Source organism: Enhydra lutris, unplaced genomic scaffold (assembly GCF_002288905.1).
Source record: "Enhydra lutris kenyoni isolate GAN:26980312 unplaced genomic scaffold, ASM228890v2 scaffoldscaffold23, whole genome shotgun sequence".
In the NCBI taxonomy this organism is placed as follows: Eukaryota; Metazoa; Chordata; class Mammalia; order Carnivora; family Mustelidae; genus Enhydra; species Enhydra lutris.
This window is the reverse complement of record NW_019154107.1, coordinates 19542038-19561667: the sequence shown is the minus strand read 5'-3', so window position 1 is coordinate 19561667 and position 19630 is coordinate 19542038.

The following is a 19630-nucleotide window of genomic DNA, read 5'->3' as shown; positions in this document are numbered from 1 at the left end:
AAGTAGATCATCATTGTCCTGGGGCCAGGGGTGGAGGGAGGGACAGGCGGCAAGGGGTCCTAGAAAATTGGAAATATTCTGTAAATTCTTTGTAGCAGTGATTTCACGGGTGTACACATGGATCAGACCTTTCTGAATCACCTTATATTGAGGTCCTAGTCCCTTGTATGATGACATTTGGAGATGGGGCCTTTGGGAGGTAATTAGAGTTCGATGAGGTCACGAAGGTGGGGTTATCATGACGGGATTAGCACCCTTATAAAAAGATACACCATGCTCTTCTCTTTCTCTCTGCTGTGTGAGGCTGTGGTAAGAAGGTAGCTATCTGCAAGCTCTCACCAGAACTGACCATGCTGGCATCCTGGTCTCAGACTTCCAACCTCCAGAACTTTGAGAAATAACTTTCTGTTGTTTAACCCACCCAGTCTGTGGGATTTTGCTATGGCAGCCTGAGCTACTGTATCATGCATAGTCAGTAAAATGAAAGCTAAAATGACACTGAAGTACAACTGCATACCCATCAGACGGGTATACATTTAAAGGGTTTTGTAAAGATAGTAACAGACAAACTCCTAGAGAGCAACTGGGCAATATCTTTAAATGTTGAAGATTTTCATCCCCTAGGACCCAGGAATTTAATTGTGATCAGTTATCTAAGAAACTCCCGCACACAGGCACAAGCCCTAAGCACCACCCCCCCAAAAAAAGTTTGCTGCAATCTTTTTTTGATGTGGCAGAATATTTGGTAGTTCTTCAAAAATAGTGAGTAAACAGTGCTATGCTTGTATCATGAAGCTTTATTCAGCAAAAAAATAAACTCCTTAAACCCTACCCTATCAATGGAGAACCAGCTCCAGAAGCCAATGACAATTTTTGCTGATTGTTGATTTCTTCAGATTTATCCTCAGTGCCAAATAGTGTTAAGAAAGAGTGTGGAAAAGGTTTCCATACAGAATCAAAGGAATTTCATTTTGATTATGGCCTGTCCTACCTACTAATTTCTTGGCCACAAATAATTTATTAATTTTTTCCGTATCCCTGGCCTTATAGTAACAAGATTTTCTGTTATCTAAAAGCGATGAGAAAAAGTTGTGAAGATGGCTCAAACTCCATATTGGACAAAGGAAAAAAAACTACCAGCATATGTTGTTTTATTGTACTTCACTTCACTGCACTTAGCAGATAATGTGTTTTCACAAATTGAAGGCTTTTGGCTACCCTAGGTCGAGCAAGTCCAACAGGGCCATCTTTCCAAAAACATTTGCTCCTTTCATGTCTTTGTGTCACATTCTGTTAATTCTCAAATATTTCAAATTTTCTCATTATTATTATACTTGTTATAGTGATCTGTCATCAGGGATCTTCGATGTTACTACTGTAATTGTTTGGGGGTGCTATAAACCACATAAGATGGCAAACTTCGTCAATAAATGCTATGTGTGTTCTTACTGCTCCATCGACTGGCCATTTCCCCATCTCTTTCCCACGCTTTAGGCCTCCCTATTCCCTGACACCCAACAGTACTGAAATTAGGCCAATTAATAATCTTACAATGGCCTCTAAGGGCTCAAAGGAATAGTTGCATGTCTCTCAGTTTAAATAAAAATCTCGACATGATTTTAAGTTTAGCGAGGAAGGTATGTTGAAAACCAAGACAGGCTGAAAGCTAGGCCTCTTGCGCCAGTTAGCCAAGTTGTGAATGCAAAGGAAGAGTTCTTGAAGGAAATGAAAGTGTTCCTCCAGAGCACTCCTCCTCCTTCCACAAAGTGAAACTAATTGCCTTCTTGCTGATATGGAGAAAGTTTCAGTGGTTTGGATAGAAGATCAAACCAGTCATGACATTCCCTTAAGCCAAAGCCTAATGCAGACCAGGGCCCTGACTCTCTTCAGTTCTATGAAGACTGAGAGAGGTGAGGAGGCTGCAGAAGAAAAGTTGGAAGCTAGCAGAGATTGGTTCATGAGGTGTGAGGAAAGAAGCCGTCTCCGTAGCATTCACGTGCAAGGTGAAGCAGCGAGTCCTGATGGAGAAGCTGCAGGAAGGTATCCAGAAGACCTAGCTAAGGTAATCAATGAAGGTGGTTACACTAAACAACAGATTTTCAGTGTAGGTGAAATTGGAAGAAGATGTCATCTGGGACTTTCATAGCTAGAGAGGAGAAGTCAATGCCTGGTGTCAAAGCTTTCAAGGATGGGCTGATTCTCATGTTAGGGGCTAATGCAGCTGGGGACTTGCAGTTGAAGACAATGCTCACTTACCATACCAAATATCCTAGGGCAATTATTCTTAGTCTACTCTACCTCTGCTCTGTAAATGGAGCAAAGCCTGGATGATAGCACATTTGTTTGCAAATGGTCTACTGAATATGTTAGGCCCATGGATGGGACCTACTGCTCAGAAACAAAGATTCCTTTCAAAGTATGACTGCTTATTGACAATGCACCTGGTCACGCAAGAGCTCCAATGGAGATGGACAACAAGTTCAATGCTTGTTCTATTATCTAGCACAAGTTTCTGTGCTAGATAATACCACACCCATTCTGAAGCCCATGAATCAAGGAGGAATTTTGACTTTCAAGTCTTATTATTTAAGAAATTCATTTTGTAAGAGTTTACCTGCCCTACATAGTGATTCCTCTGATGGATCTGGGCAAAGTAAACTGAAAACCTCTGAAAACAATAAGTGGATTTTTTTTTAAATCTTATGAATACTTTAAATGGATAGTTTATTGAACATAAATTATACTTCAATAAAGTTAAAAAACATTAAATTCTGAAGTCATATTGAATCCTTTGCAATTGCTCACACATGTCATATTTTTTCATGCCTCGGTGTCCTCATACATAGTCTTCCTTCTCGTAGGACATGCCCTTACCCCCCTCACCCCAAATATCCAGCTTTGCCTGGCTAACTCTTCTTCCTTAAAAATTAGTTCTAGGTTGCCTAGAGGGCTTAGTCAGTTAACCGGAGCCCCAGGGTCCTGAGATCGAGCTCCACTGGGATGGAGCAGGCTCCCTGCTCAGCAGGTAGTCTGCTTCTCCCTCTCCCTTTGCCCCTCCCACCCCCACTCATGCTTCCTTGCTTGCTTGCTCTTTCTAATAAATAACAAATAAAATCTTTAATAAATCTTTATTAAAGATTAAAGATTAAAATCTTTAATAAATAAATATGAATCTTTAAAAAAATAAGATAAAATTAGTTCTAATGTCTGTTGACTTGAAAACATTTTCTCAACCAAATGTGAGCTAGCAGCCCTCCTAATTGTTCCCATAGCATTCTGTGTTGAACCTAATCAACACATGGAGAAAGAATATCATAAAAAGCTCATGTCCCCTGTATCAAGGTCAGCGTGGTGAGTTCCCTCCAGAGTCCCGATAGCCTGGCTATTGAGAGATCTCCTAGAGTATCAGTTATGGCTCTGGTAAAAATATCTCAAGGATTTCATCTTTAGCCCAGGCTCAGAAACATGATCCTTGTCAGCACACTAAAAGTACATCAGGAGTCTCTTGACATTAAACAAGTTCGCAGGACATAATAAGGAAAAAACTATCTATCTCAGGAACCAAAATACCACAAATCCAACCAGCAGGTTTTCTTCCCTTGCAGGCCAAAAGCTGTCTTCAATTCACACTCAGGACATGGGTAGAAAGAATTTACTCAATTAGGAAATTCTATGTTGCTTTAGAAACAGAACTCGGACCCATAAGTAGAAATCACTGGTATTAGATGTTTACTCATTATTACCATGACAGTAGTTCAAAAATGGGATCAACTCTCTCAAATATTATATGCATTTCCTGTCCCTGGAACTGCTGGAAATAGTTGATTGACCCTCTGCCATGAAATAGCAGATGATGCCCACCATACCAATGTAAAAGGGACTTAAGGTCATTAAAGTTCCAACTTTCAGACTCTATGCGTTTTCTCATCTCACATCCTAGCACACAGATGTGCATGAGATGCTATAGGTTAATTTTGATGAAGTCCCAAAAGTTTATTTTGGCTTTTGTTTCCTTTGCCTTTGGAGACATATCTTGAAAGAAGTTGCTGTGGCTGATATCGAAGAGATTACTGCCTATGTTCTCCTCTAGGATTCTGATGGATTCCTGTCTCATGTTGAGGTCTTTTATCCATTTTGAGTTTATATTTGAGTTTGAGTTGAGAGAATGGTCGAGTTTCATTCTTCTACATATAGCTGCCCAGTTTTCCCAGCACCATTTATTGAAGAGACTGTCTTTTTTCCACTGCATATTTTTTCCTGTTTTGTCGAAGATTAACTGACCATAGAGTTGATCCATAGTACAAAATAACATTTTGTCCCATTGATTGATATTTCTGTACTTTTTAAGTCTCAGCTGCTACAACCTTTCTAAGTTTCTTCATCTATAAAATACCTTTCTTGAAAAATTAGGGAAAAGTTAAATAAGATAATATGTATCAAGCACGTAGTTTATGTTAAATAGTTAATAATTATTAATACTCTTACTGCTCAGTTTATACACGAAAGACAACAGATGAGAAGAACATCCAGATACCAATTTCAAATACTTCTCACTCTGGTTTCACAAACTCCCCAAGACGAAGAGCCCTTTGAGGTTGGGTCAGTTATTCGTCTTTGAATATCTAATGCCATGCTCAATGCCAAGAACTTACTGGCTCTTAATACTGTTTGCTAAATAATTAAGTGACCCAGGAGATCTTGGTTGGGTGCCTTTCCCCAAAAGTTCTGGATGGTTCTTTAACTCAAGCAGCTCATTTTTTCCACTGGGTAGTTCAACAATAACCACAAGAAAAACAAAAGCCAGCCAGGAGGCCATATGAAGAATCCGGGTAGTGAAAACAGTTATACAGCCAACGTGGATCTTATCAAGCTCAAGGGAAGTAGGGAGAAGGAAGAAATAGATTAAATTCAGGAAAGGGGGCAACATCATTCTCTGTAATTGTAGTCACCAAACAATCACACATCTGAGAAGCATTAGTCACCTGTATAAATACTATGAGTCATGCTGTCCTTTATGACAGCATGTAAAGGGTTGCATTTTATGGAGGTGAAGCTCAACCTGACATATTTACAGTACAATCCCACATCATATCCTCTCCAGTTATTGCAACAACGCCTAAGAGTTCAGTTTGAGATAGGAAAGACTACGTCAATGAAGTGAAAGCAGTATAAAATGTCAGAAGAGATCCAAAGAGATAATGCATCTGAAAATGTTCCCAAAACTAGAAATATTATTTAAAGCCAAAGTGATATTCTTATTACCCGAGTCCATCAAGTCACAGAATGCATGGGGCAGATTTGCACTTGTTTCACGTAATTGTTCAAGAAATAATAACAATGATGAAGAGCTAATTTGATGGATGACATTGATAAGTGATTTTCCTTAATTATAAGCCATTACAGCTGCATACAAAAGTTAACTACAAAATTTTTAAAAGATGATATCTGCTTTCTAGCATATATACTTGGTATGAAAAGAACTATAATAGAAGTCATTTAATTCATATTTAGATATATCTGGTAAAAAAAATATAGAGGCTTTTGTTGTTATTCATGTGATAGGACTTAAAATTAGGCAGACTGTCAGTGTATCAGTTCTCGTATGGAAATCAAAGACCTATCAATCAATCAAAAAGCAAATTATGGAGCATTTATAATGACTCTTTCATCCTGGGGTCTCTGGGAAGTTTAAAGAACTACAGGCTATAGAATTAACTTTCAAGTAGTTTATATTAAGAGTTCAGAATAATACTATATTGCTTTCACTTTATTAATGTTGTCTTTCCTATCTCAAACTGAAAATAACAGTGCACGTAAGTGCCAAATTGTACTATCAGGAAAGATGGAAAGAATTCGAAGTATTTTTTCAAGGACCAGTATTTTGTCTAGTATTTTTGTCACACCATTCAACAAAATAGAATTGTTTAGGATTAGGCTGTACTAACTGTTCTGTGTAAGAAAGACTGTAGTCTAGAGGTTAAAAGTATGGCACTTCAGCCAGATTGCCTAGGTTTGATTCCCAATTAGCTTATTATCTATGTGTCCTTGACCTTATTTTTTTTAAAGATTTTATTTATTTATTTGACAGACAGAGAACACACGTAGGCAGAGAAGCAAGCAGAGAGAGGAGGAAGCAGCCTCCATGATGAGCAGAGAGCCCAATGCGGGGCTCAATCCCTGGACCTTGGGATCATGACCTCAGCCGAAGGCAGAGGCTCCAACCCACTGAGCCATCCAGGCGCCCCATGATGGATCCTTTTAAAAATGTAAGCAAAAGCACGCTGTTTGCCTGGTTAAATCCATTCAATGACTCTGCATCTCTCACTCCCCAAACCCAGCCCACACAAAAAAGCAAATTAAACATTCCTTACAATCATATACAGTAACCTCTCTGAGAATTCTTTTAATTTTCTCTATCTTGTTATACTTCCAGTGTTGTTTTTCTGCCCTTAATTAGACTCTGCAAATCAGTCTTTCTGAGTCCCAGACCTGTTTGCTTTCCCTAGAATCCTCCTCCTCTGAAATCCTAGACTAGATTAGGCCTCTGTGAACACAGAACACTTTGTAACTCTCTTTTCTTAATATTTATTTGCAGTTTATAGTTTAGCATCTTTATTCTTAGTAGTACATAAAATGTGTGAGGATAGGTACTGTTTTTTTTTTAATTTAAATATTATTTAGTTAACATACAGTACAATATTGGCCTCAGGGGCAGGACTTGTTTTGTTTAGTTCAATGTTGAATTCCCAGTACTTCATGTCATTCTAGGCATATCAGAATCAATCAATAAATATTAATTGAAGTATGGAAGGGAAGTAGAAAAACAACCTACTAAGGCACTAGTCACATTTTTCCTTACCTAACCCTATCTCCTAGTTGATCCTACACCCTCAACACACATTTCACCATTATTACTGAACTTGGAAAACCAGATCTTTTTTGTTGTGCACATGACCCAAGCTCTCTGTTCCTTACCATCTGTACCACTGGACAAAAACCACAAAGCCCTCACTTTTGGTCTCCTTAACTAAATGTGTAAGATAATGGACAGATCCCTTCCTCCCCTTGCCCTCAGGGTGCTCATCTATACCAGAGGGAATATGATGGGGTGATACTGACACTCTAGCATTCAGAAATTCTGTCAAACACTCATATCTGCAGCACCCCATTTTGTGACAGTTTACCCCAATAAACAATGGTGTGTCAAAGCCAGCTTTTATGGGCTCGCTCAAGTCAATTGTGGGCATCCCTTCTCAAACTTGAGTTCAGTGACATCATATTGGTAGTTTGAAATCAGCCAGAGTAGGATTCCATATACCACAGTAATCAACGAAAGTTATAAATGAAGGAGTTTGAGGGGGTGCTGGTTGTTAAACATTTCTTGGGACACTACTGACTAAGCTCCAGCTGCTACCATGGAACAGTGACCAGCCCTAGGTTAAAAATTAGCACTAGTGTTATGTGGAGCAAGAAGCATTGATGTAGGTAGTCTATAAGTGGACATGGAACACTAAAAAGAGGGGGAAAAAACAGGTCTGGGATGGTGTATTTTATTTTTTTTCTCCCTTACCAAATATTTTTTTTTCCCTTATCAAATATTTGGGTTTTTTTCAGTGTTTATGTTTCATTGTTTATGCACCACACCCAGTGCTCCATGCAATACGTGCCCTCCACAATACCCACCACCAGGCTCATCCAACCCCCCACCTCCTCCCCTCCAAAACCCTCAGTTTGTTTCTCAGAGTCCACAGTCTCTCATGGTGGTATATTCTAGTTTAGGATTACCTCAAGGCAGACTCTGAGACATGGCTTTGAGTGAAGTTGGGAGGTGATCCAGGGGAACACCAGTGTGAGTCAGACAAGGGAAGAAAACCCATGAGAGGCACATTAATGAGCTGCTGTTGGTTATGGGCACCTGAGGCCCAGTTCCACTGGACATACACAGGAGACTATGTAGAACATGCCTCAGAACTGTTTCAACAGAACGTGAGGGAGCTGAGGTATTGATCCACAACTCCTACCTAACATTGACTAAGCTGTTTCTGCGGGCTTTGTGTCCACAGATTTTTTTTTTTTTTTTTTTTTTACTATCCCTATATTCCAAAGCACACATCTGTAGCCAGGAGAAGTTCCCAGAGAATCACATGTGCTTACAATAAGAACCATTTGGCCTGTAGAAGAATAGTAAATATCTGCTAAGGAAGGATAATAATATGACAACGAGGGGCTCCTGGGTGGCTCAGTGGGTTAAGCCTCTGCCTTCAGCTCAGGTCATGATCTCAGGGTCCTGGGATCGAGCCCTGCACTGGGCTCTCTGCTCAGCGGGTCGCCTGCTTCCCCCTCTTTCTCTGCCTGCCTCTCTGCCTACTTGTGATCTCTCTTTCAAATAAATAAATAAAATCTTTAAAAAAATAATATGACAAAGAAATTAATAGCACTGACTCAGCATTGGAGAAGACACTTGACCAGGGATATTCAGCCTCAGATTGCTCTTTTCCAGCCAAAAGCCAAGATGTATCCTCATACCCCTGTATCATCCCACTGGAGTGGAGACTGAAGTCATTCTCCAGTAACCCACTGCAAGTAATTTTGAAGGGCAGTGAGCGTCATTACATTCAAACATTAAGAAATTTGCATAAGAGAATATTAAGAAAAACATAGCTAGAACAGTAAAATTATAGTAGGAAAAACTCTGGAATTCAAGTTTGAACCCAAAGCAGTTACAGTTAGAAAGAATGAGAATCATCTAAAACTGAAAGAAAATAATTTATATGCAGAAATGAATGGGGGGGGTTCCACAGCACAGGATTAACAGATGTCTTAGAATCCAGATGACTAAAAGAGAAGAAAATTCCAAGATGAACCAAAGAGACATTATTCTTATATGTTGTTGGTTTCACCCATTTCTAGTACAGTATATTTGGATATTACAATGATGTTCTACATTGTATCTACTTTGTTATATCTAAATTCATCTCAAATTATGTAGTGCATACTTTTTTGTTTACCCCACAACATGTGTTTATGTTTTTCAAATTAATCCTTCAGTTATTATTATAAACTCTTAAAGGAACTCCAAGTGTTAACAAAACCTTTGCATCCAACCAGCAACTGCCATCTGGATTCTGGTGTCCAGAGGAGAAGAGATGAAGAGCACTGTGATAAAATAGTTCTTGAACAAGGTCTGTCCTGCTAATACATTAACCCACAATGGAGAGAGGAACTGAGAATGGATGTGGGGCAGAGAACAGTGAACTGGTAATGTAAACATCAATCTGCTTTCATTCATAAAGAAGTTATGTAAGTTCTATGGCAGCATTTCTCAAAATGTGGTTCAAAAGCCCCTAGAGATCCCCAAGATCCTTTCAGTAAGTCCATGAGGTCAAAACTATTTTCATAATAACACCAAGATTTTATTTGCTTTATTTACCCTCACTTTCTCATGAGTGTATAGTGGAATTTTCCAGAGGCTATACACCTGAAAGGATGCCATCACTCTGACAGCTAGTGGAACATGTGTTTTTGTGTTCTTATGTTTCAAGTTTTCTCAGCTTTTATTTCTAATCTGGTAAATACTGATGGAGAGAACCCACATAAACAAAAGCTCTTTGAGGTCCTCAATAATGTTTAACAATTCCAAGGGCAAAATGTTTGAGAATGACTGTTCTATGGTATTCTTCAGTAGTAATATTGACGTAAGGCATCTACTACAAATAAAGATGAGATAACTTTAGGAAACATTAAGAATATATTTGAACTCAAAATATTTTAGAGGTAGAAGGGCCTATAGTTGTTACCTAATCATTATTTCAGTAGGTGAGGAAAGTGGCATTCAGAGATATTTGTTCTCCAACTTACAGAGGTAGGTAACGAAAGGGTAGGATTAGAACACAGGACTTGTAAATGTTTAGCAGTTTCTTTGTTTTTTCTTTTGAATCTTACAAAGTCCTGTCACAGACCATCCATTTCATTCTTTAACCTTCAGGTGGAACCATACAGATGTGCTGGGGACATAAGAATGAATCGGTCTGTGAAAACACATTCGAAATCAACTGACACATTCTGAATCAGAAAGGCTAGAAATAAATTTAATGAAATTATTATCTCTCAAGTTCCCTCTCCTATCATTTAGTAAAGAAGCTGAGTCTATTTATTTCAAAGCAACGTAGGGAGATATCCCATTAAAGTAATTGCAAAGAAATTGATCTTGTCACTCATCTCAAGGTCATCTTGTCAGATCCTTCCTCTTACTCCTGAAGAAGACACTTCCTAAATTCCCCAGTATCTTCCTAATATTTCTGCTAAGCTGCAAATGTAGCTTCATTGACAAAACAATGGCAGCATATGACTCATATGCCAATAACGGATATAACAGTGCTTTATGAACAAGAATGGATGATACGAAAGTTATGACTATTATAATGCTATGTTCAGTTTGGCTCAAAAACTGGTTCCAGATCCATTTCTGAAGCATTCTCAGGGTTTCTGGAGACATTAGGAGGTAGTGATTGAAACTACTCATTCCTCCATCAAAGAAAGGTAGGTTCACACCGGGTATCTACCACTTAAGGACCATGTGACCTTTGGCAAGAAACCTAAACATATAAGCCTCGAATTTCTCAAATGTGTAAAATGGGGGTGATAACAGTACTTGCTTCACCAAGTTGTAAGGATTAAAGAAGATAAATGCAGTAGGAGGCACACAGAAGATGGTGAATGCGATTTAGTTACCTTTGGATATTCCTCTTATCACCGTCCTAAGTATTAGAATGAATGCATCACCACGAAGCCAGACTTCAGAGACTGGTGTGGTAAAGCAGGAAGGTGCTGAGAAATTCCCAACCATGACGGGTGCCATATTGAGAATGGGAGCAAGACACAAGAACTCCTCAGTCTTGGAATAGCCTAAGAAGCACCAGTCCTGGGATCAGAGAAAATAGGTTTGAAACTCACACCTGTCAGAAAGATTGGAGTTGAGAAGGGCTGGGATTTGGGTCTGTATTAGAGTTGGGGTTAGAAAAAACTGAAATACAAACTACAGATATTTCCAGGCCTTTTTTTTTTCTTGTAAGACCCGTCCTTCCCAAAGTGATCTACTCTCTATCCAGATGCATATTCCACTTCCAGTTTCTGTTAATAAAGTCTAAGGTAAGAAAATAGATGAAGTATTGGTTGATAAGGAGGGACTTGGCCCTGCGGCATTTGTATTTCAAACCAGGCTCAGGAGGATAAACAGCTTTCATGCCCAAAGGATAGTCTTTCCAAAGGGGAAATGTCAGGCTACATATCACATCATTACACTTTCTCTAATATCTTGAGCAAGTTGTAAAAGATATTTGGTATTATTTGCTGAGAAATAGGATATGAAATGACTAACTTTGCCTGAGAAAATAACTGCATGTATATTCAAAGACAACAAATTCAGCATCTGATTTTGATCAAGGATACTGTGCCATATTCCAGACCCCAGGGGCTGACAACACTTAATTCAGATGAAGATCAATTTACAACCGAACCTTCCTGAATGAAACCAGGCAATTATTATAGCGTGCTGTTGCAGGAGAGGATACCTGCATTTTCTCTGCCACTGATCATTTATGTGAACTTGAACAAAATACTTAGCTTCCTAATTCTGTTCCCTCGTCTATAAAATAAGCATCAGGATAGTACCTGCCTCACAGGTTTGTCCTGAATGTTACGTGAGATAATACATGTGGGCCTTTAGTATAGTGACTGACATGTACTAACAGATATGAGTTGTTTTTATTATTGGGTCAAAGAACAGATTCTAAGAAGCAAACCTTAACCAACTGGTCAAAATCAGCTGTCCATGATGTCAGAACAAACACTGACACTGGCGCTATGTATCAATACTAGGTAACTAACAAAGGAAGAAAAGTTGCTTAGAATTTACAAAAATAATACCAATTACTCATATAGGTAAAATATTTAACACTCTAATTTCCATATCGTTTATTTTAATCCAATCCATATTTGGATGTCTGTTACATGCCCAGTATTAGCACATGAGAACACAGAAGAGGACACTGTCCTTGCCCTCAAGAAGCTCATAAGTTACTAGATCAGATAACTATGTAAATAAATAATTACAATGCATATTGTAATACATATAATTATATGTATATAATAATATATGTAACATATTATTGTATTATTATTATATATAATAATATATGTAAATACATATAATTATGTATATCCAGTGACAGAAATGCATATGAGATACAGTCTTAGCACAGAGAACAGAGGAAACAATATGGTGAAGATGAGTTATTCACAAAGTCTTCACAGCTCAGAAGCTATTTTATGTGTACACTAGGGACCTAGAGAGTTCAGAAATAGAACCGCTCCAACACACACACACGCACACTCAACTGATTTTCAACAAATGTGCCAAATTAATTCAGTGGGAAAGGATAGTATTCAACAATTGGTGCTTGAACAATTGGATACCCATATGGAAAAAAAAAAAATCTCAAGCTTTGCATTATACTGGAATATGAGTAGTAGCCCTAAATATGAGTGCTAAAATTATAACACTTCTAGAAAAATACATAAAAGAATATCTTTTTGACTTTGGGTTAGGCAAAGAGTTCTTTTTTTTTTTAAAAGATTTTATTTATGTATTTGACAGACAGAGATCACAAGCAGGCAGAGAGGCAGGCAGAGAGAGAGAGAGAGAGGGAAGCAGGCTCCCCACCGAGCAGAGAGCCTGATGGGCTCGATCCCAGAATCCTGAGATCATGACCTGAGCCAAAGGCAGAGGCTTAAACCACTGAGCCACCCAGGTGCCCCTAGGCAAAGAGTTCTTAGGGCACAAAAAGCATGAACCATAAAAGAAAAAAACATTGATAAAATGCACTTCATCAAAACTTAAAATCTGTAGTGATAAGATACTCTTAAGAAAATGAAAAAGCGGGGCACCTGGATGGCTCAGTGGGTTAAACCTCTGCCTTCGGCTCGGGTCATGATCTCAGGGTCCTGGGATTGAGCCCCCCATCGGGCTCTCTGCTCAGTGGGGAGCCTGCTTCCTCCTCTCTCTCTCTCTCTCTCTGCCTGCCTCTCCACCTACTTGAGATCTCTGTCAAATGAATAAATAATATCTTTAAAAAAAAGGAAAGAAAATGAAAAAGCAAGCCACACTAGAAGAAAATTACTTACAAAACATTTAGCTGATAAGGTATTTGTATCCAAAACATGTTTTTTTAAAAAATATTACAATCAATAATAAGAAAACAACAAATTAACTTTTAAAAATGGACAAAAGGAAAAATGATAAAATAAAAATGTGCAAAACGTTTGAACGAATGCTTTACCAAAGCCAGCCAATAAGCACAAGGCAATATGTTTAACACCATTATTCATTATGGAAAAACAAAACCGTAATGTGATGGAATGGTTAAAATTAAAAAGACTGACTATACTGTAGGCTAGAAATCAAATGTTCACACTTTGCTGCTAGGAATTAAAAATGGTATAGCCACTTTGGAAAACAATCGGGCTGTTTCTTTTAATGCTAAAACTTACAGTACCATAAGGCACAGAATCCCTCTAGGTGGTATTTATCTAAGAGAAACAAAAATGTATGTCCATGGAAATATCTGTATTCCAGTGATCATGATGGCTTCAGTCATAATGGTCCCAAACCGGAAACGACGCAAATGTCCATCTACCAGTGAATGGATAAGTACAAGGTAATAGACTTATATAAGAGAATACTACTCAGCAGTGAAAAGGAACAAACCACTTATGAAAGTAACAACATGGATGAATCTCAAACGCATTTAAAGTGAAAGAAGCCAGACTCAAAAGATCACATACAGTGTGAGTCCATGTATACAAAATTCTAGAAAAGGCAAAACTACAACGAAAGAAAGCAAGTCAGTAGTTACCAGGGGCTGATAACTGACAGCAAATTGGCAGGAAGGGCCTTTCTGAAGTAATGGCCATGCTCTATATCTTGTTCGTGGTGATTAAATACCTGCATACATTTGTTGAAATTCATCTAACCGTACAATTTAAATTGGTGAATTTTAATGTATGGAACATATATGTCAGTGAAGCTGCTTTTTCAAAGCAATCATTTATGGGTTCCAACTGAAGAAACAGTTCAATTGTCTGATTTTCTTAAAAAATGCAAATTTTAGGGTACTGAAACTTTAAGATGTACAATTCTTCAAAAAGCATTTAACATTATCATAAATCTGGTTATGAATAAGATCAGTGTAAATAACATTCAACATAGTCCCAAAATAAAAACCCTCTGTTAAAAACAAAGGATTTGTGAGCAGTATTTCATTTTAATTTACAAAGTGAACCATTCTTTAAGTAAAATAAAAGAAATTCTCCAATTCAAATATATTAAAAATAGAGGTACCTTAAGGTAAAATTATGTGTCTAAATGAAAAAAATCTTAATTTAAGAAAACCTGATATATGAAAATTTGGACATGCACATTAAGTGATTATTTGCTTCATAAAAAGTTTCACACTCAATTTACTTTAACAGTAAACTTCTCTATTCCATTTAAAATGACTTAAGAACAGATTTTTAGGAAGGTGCCCCAAATTGTACAGAGTATAAACAAGAATCAGGAACTCTGAGAAGTCTGGCTACAATTATGTAATAATGATATATAATTACATACAATTATATAATAATAATGGGGAAAAGTAATCATAAATTTACTTACTTGAAATCTAAGCCCCTCCTGACACTCATTAGTCAGGAAATTACTGGCTAAAGGTGAGACTCAAGATGTGAGCAATTCCCCTGTACTTAAAAAAAATTGAGGCCAGCATCTCTAAATCCTACCAAGGACAGAAACAAGTAAAAGACGTTAGTCTAATTATATTTTCCAGGATAAAGAGATACAGAGGGTGGTAGAAGATAATTCCCAGTCATCCACCTCATTAATTTTGCAAACACAGTAAATAGTTTGAATCCTTATCTTTCGATTGCTAAAATCTGTTACATAAATTAAAGAAGTCTGGAGACTTTAGGTATTTTAAAACAAATTTACATATAGTGGGTAGCCAATTTACACTGTTCCTCCAAGTTTCCCTGGAAAGAGACCAATGTGTAATCAACAGTTTTCTAAATAATCTATGCTATGATACCAAATGAATACAAATGTGGTGTCAACAAAAAATATTACACAATAAATTATAATCTCCCTTATTATTTTTAAAGTTTTTGTTATATTCTCTCTTTGATTTTTTATAACCATGCTGTGAGGCATATAAGAAAAAAGCTGTACCCCAATTTCAGATAGGGAGAGACTCATTTGCCCTAGATCTCACACTGCATTTGTTATAAAGGGATTCCAAGTTCTTTACACTATGCCCTAAAATATTTCTAGCTATTGAAAAGACTTTGTTTCAAGGAACTCTAAGACTTTTAGCATCACTGAATAAAGGTTTATTTGTTACAGCTTTAATAAATCTCTTTTTCTGATATGGCATAATGACCTGAAACTTGGAAACCTGAAGTTCTATCCTGACACTTAACTAGTTACAAGGACTTGATCAATTCCATAGAGCTTCAGAGCGATACCGACCAAGAGGGCTTTGTGCACGTAATGTTGCTGTAACGTCCATCTGTGTGTGTGTAGTGGGGGTTGGGAAGGAAGAGGCTAACTGTCAGAAACATAACACAACATGAAACACACTACATGAAATCAGCTTTGCAAATTGTGAAACATCTGTTAAAGTCCAATTTACTCCCCCATGGTCTGAGAATTACAAACTCCTTGTCACAACAGAATTTCAAAGCAAAGATAAACTGTAATGCAATCTCATGGAGAGATCTACCATGACCGTGGCAGAACACCAGAGCAACAAAAAAAGCTTCCTTCTTGTTCTTGTTTATATCTTCTTAAGACCTTCCATTTGACTTTAAATCTGCTAAGTTTCTTGAGGAGAACATCTTGTCTCTATTTAAGGGATCTCATTTAAGTTCCAACCCTGGCTCAATCTGCCTTCTTCATATTCACATCCAGGACAACTGGAGAAAAATCACTTAGTCCTACAGACTCATGGTCTACAAATCAGCTAGGCTCCAGAATGACCTGTGAACTGTTTTCCTCAGCTTGGTCAGTTCCTGCAGTCAGGGCCTCTAGTGACTTTTCCAGTGCTTCTGTCATGCTCACTACTCATGTCCTGAAGTCCTCCCTCTCAGAAGATAGCTCTTCCTCTCCATGTACTTCCTTTAACTTCTCCATGTCCACTCTTAGCTGTACCTCCTCACTAGGATCAAATGTCCTTCCTCCTTTTCAAATCTAGTCTCTTCATTGCTTTGTCCTTGACCTCATCCCTCCTCTACAGCATTGTTCCAGCAAACATGCTCTTCTTTTTTTTTTTTTAAAGATTTTTATTTATTTATTTGAGAGAGAGAGAGAGAGAGAGAGAGAGAGAGACAGCGAGAGGGGGAACACAAGCTGGGGGAGTGGGAGAGGGAGAAGCAGGCTTCCAACTGAGCAGGGAGCCCAATGAGGGGCTCAATCCCAGCACCCCAAGATCATGACCTGAGCCGAAGGCAGACGTTCAATGACTGAGCCACCCAGGCGCCCCATAAACATGCTCTTCTTAATTGCAATCCTAAACCTTAGCCTATAAACAAGTCTAAAACACTCATACATTGCCATCAGTCTACTGTCCTATTTGTCTCTTTTCACATTTACTAAATTTATTGAAATGCTTGTCTATACCTTCTGTGTCTAACCCACCTAGTCACTTCTCAAATTGCTATAATCTAACTTTTACCCCACTGCTCTCCTGCAACTGCTATAATAAATCCCAACTGTCAACTACAAAGGGACTAGGTCTTTGAATTCTTGCACCTGTTTACTGCATTTGAAGTTGTACTTAATTCCTCTTTCTTGAGACTTCCTGCTCCCTTGACCTTTGTGCCTCTGTAATACTCTCCAATCTCCACTGTGGACGATATCCGCTGATTCTTTCCACCCAGTACATCTCTCATCATTCTTCTGAGAGCAAAACTTTGTGGTTATGGTGGGGCTGCCAATCACAGCACCTGGCCACATTGATTGGTACAGAGATGAGCATATGACTTACACTCAGCCAATCAAAGCCTTCCTCCAGGGATATTTTGTATTTGGAGTTATCAAGGAAATGCTCTAGTCTTTCTGGTTTTGGAGCTAAAAGATTATGAGCCTGGAGCTGCCTGAGATCATGGCTCCAGCCTCAGAGGCTCACCAAAAAAAAAAAAAATTTCAAAACAAAAGCCAATATATATAGAGCCTAAGGGGGGGAAAAAAAAAAAACTTAACCATGTTCAAATTCCTGGTTTCAGTCACACCCAAAGCCAACTGTGACCCTGACTGTTCTGACAGGATTATTTGATCCTTTAAATTCTCCTCTTTGGCATAACCCAATACTTATTTGTTCTTAAACTCCTCATCCATCATCTACTCCAAATTTTTATCCTCTCTTCATTCTATTCATTTTACTCCACATATGCTCCTTTGGATGATTTCGACTGGGCTCTGGCTTTCAAACTTTTCACTGTGTGCTGATGACTCCCGAGTCTTTATCTCCACACCAGATCTCTCCCTGGTCCTTCACACTGAAGTATCGACTTGATGCTAAAAAACTTCACCTTGAGGGGCGCCTGGGTGGCTCAGTGGGTTAAACCTCTGCCTTTGGCTCAGGTCGTGATCTCGGGGTCCTGGGATCGAGTCCTGCATTGGGCTCTCTGCTCGGCAGGGAGCCTGCTTCCTCCTCTCTCTCTGCCTACTTGTGATCTGTCTCTGTCAAATAAATAAATAATCTTTAATAAATAAATAAGTAAATAAATAAATAAATAAAAATAAAAAACTTCACCTTGATTACTTACGATGGAATGACTATCTACCAGTTTTCTTGAGGTCAGTCTCAGGACAGATTTATCCTTGAGGCATAATTATTAGTAACAATCTTTTACATTTTCAAAAGTGTCCTGATTTGAATGATAAAGTACATGATCATCCTACCTCCAACTCAGTGTTTCCCAAACTAAACCCAACATTATTCCTCCTATATTGTAGTCACACAAACTAGAGGCCTAGAGTCATCCTTGACTCTTCCTGCTAAATCTGGCCTCCATGCTACAACCACATCCAGTCTTTGAACATGTCTTGAATTCACCATCTCCTCTCCTTTCCTACTGCCAATGCCCTGGTCTCTTATCACTTCTGAAGTACAGCAGTAGTCTCTTAACTTCCAGTCTTATCCTCCTCATATCCATCACTCACATAGCCATTAGGGTGTTAAATTTTTAGCCCAAATTCTTCACCCCTCTCTATCCATGCCCTTGGCCATGACTTTGAAGTTCCCTCCACTAAAGATAGACTATATTTCCCTGCCTCTCCCCTTTGGGCTTACCCATGTGGGTTGTCTTAACCAACTGAATGTTTAAAAATATAACCCAAGGGTGGGGGGAAGGGATAACTGGGTGATGGACATTAAGGAGGGCACTTGATGGAATGAGCACTGGGTGTTATATGCAACTGATGAATCACTAAACTCTACCTCTAACATATAGTGTTAAGTAATCGAATTTAAATAAAAAAGAGTGCCAAATTAAGACTAGTTTATTTGAAATAGATAAATAGATAGATAGATAGATCTCAAGCAGGGGTTTGACATGTACTATGTGATTGATCTTGGGCTCTTGAGCTTCTGACTTTGCCATTAAAAGAACACTGCTTCAGGGCACCTGGGTGGCTCAGTGGGTTAAGCATCTGCCTTTGGCTCAGGTCATGATCTCAGGGTCCTGGGATCGAGTCCCACGTCATGCTCTCTGCTGAGTGGAGAGCCTGCTTCTCTCCCTCCATCTCTGCCTGCCTATCTGCCTGCTTAAGATCTCTCTCTGTCAAATAAATAAATAAAATCTTCAAAAAGAAAAGAAAAACACTGCTTCACTAGGCCATAGGTCCAAGAAAGAAGAGAATTGGGCCAGCAAAAAACTAGACCCAATCTGCAACTCATAGCCAAGTGTAGACAAGTCCAGCCTAGAACAGTTAATCCCAACCAAATAACAGAAGAATGAGGGAGAATAAATATTGTTGTTTTCAGCCACAGAATTTTGGAGTGATTTGTTCTGAAACATTAGCTGACTGGCACAATTTCCCCTCCCTATTTTAGATCAAAGTACTGAATTAATCCAAATAGAAATCTAAAGTCATCCTTGATTCTTATGCCTCACTCAGACCTTCACATTCCAACGGTCATTATGTCTTACAAATCTATGGGGGGGGGTTTGTTTTGTTTTATAAAGCTTATTTATTTGAGAGAGAGAGCATGCACAAGCACAAACAGAGCGGAGGAGAAAAAGGGAGGAGCAGAGGGAGAGGGAGAAGCAGATTCCCCGCTGAGCAGAGAGCCCAAAGCAGGGCTGAATCCCAAGACCCCAGGATCACGACCTGAGCCAAAGGTAGATGCTCAACCAACTGAGCCACCCGGGTCACCCAGGTGCCCTACAATTCTATCTTTTAAATGTTTCTTGAATCCAGAGTCCATCTCTATTCCTGCTGACACTTCCCTGGTTCAAACCTGTACCTCTCTGATTCTAAACTACTTCAATAAACTGACCTGGTTTCCTTGTGTCT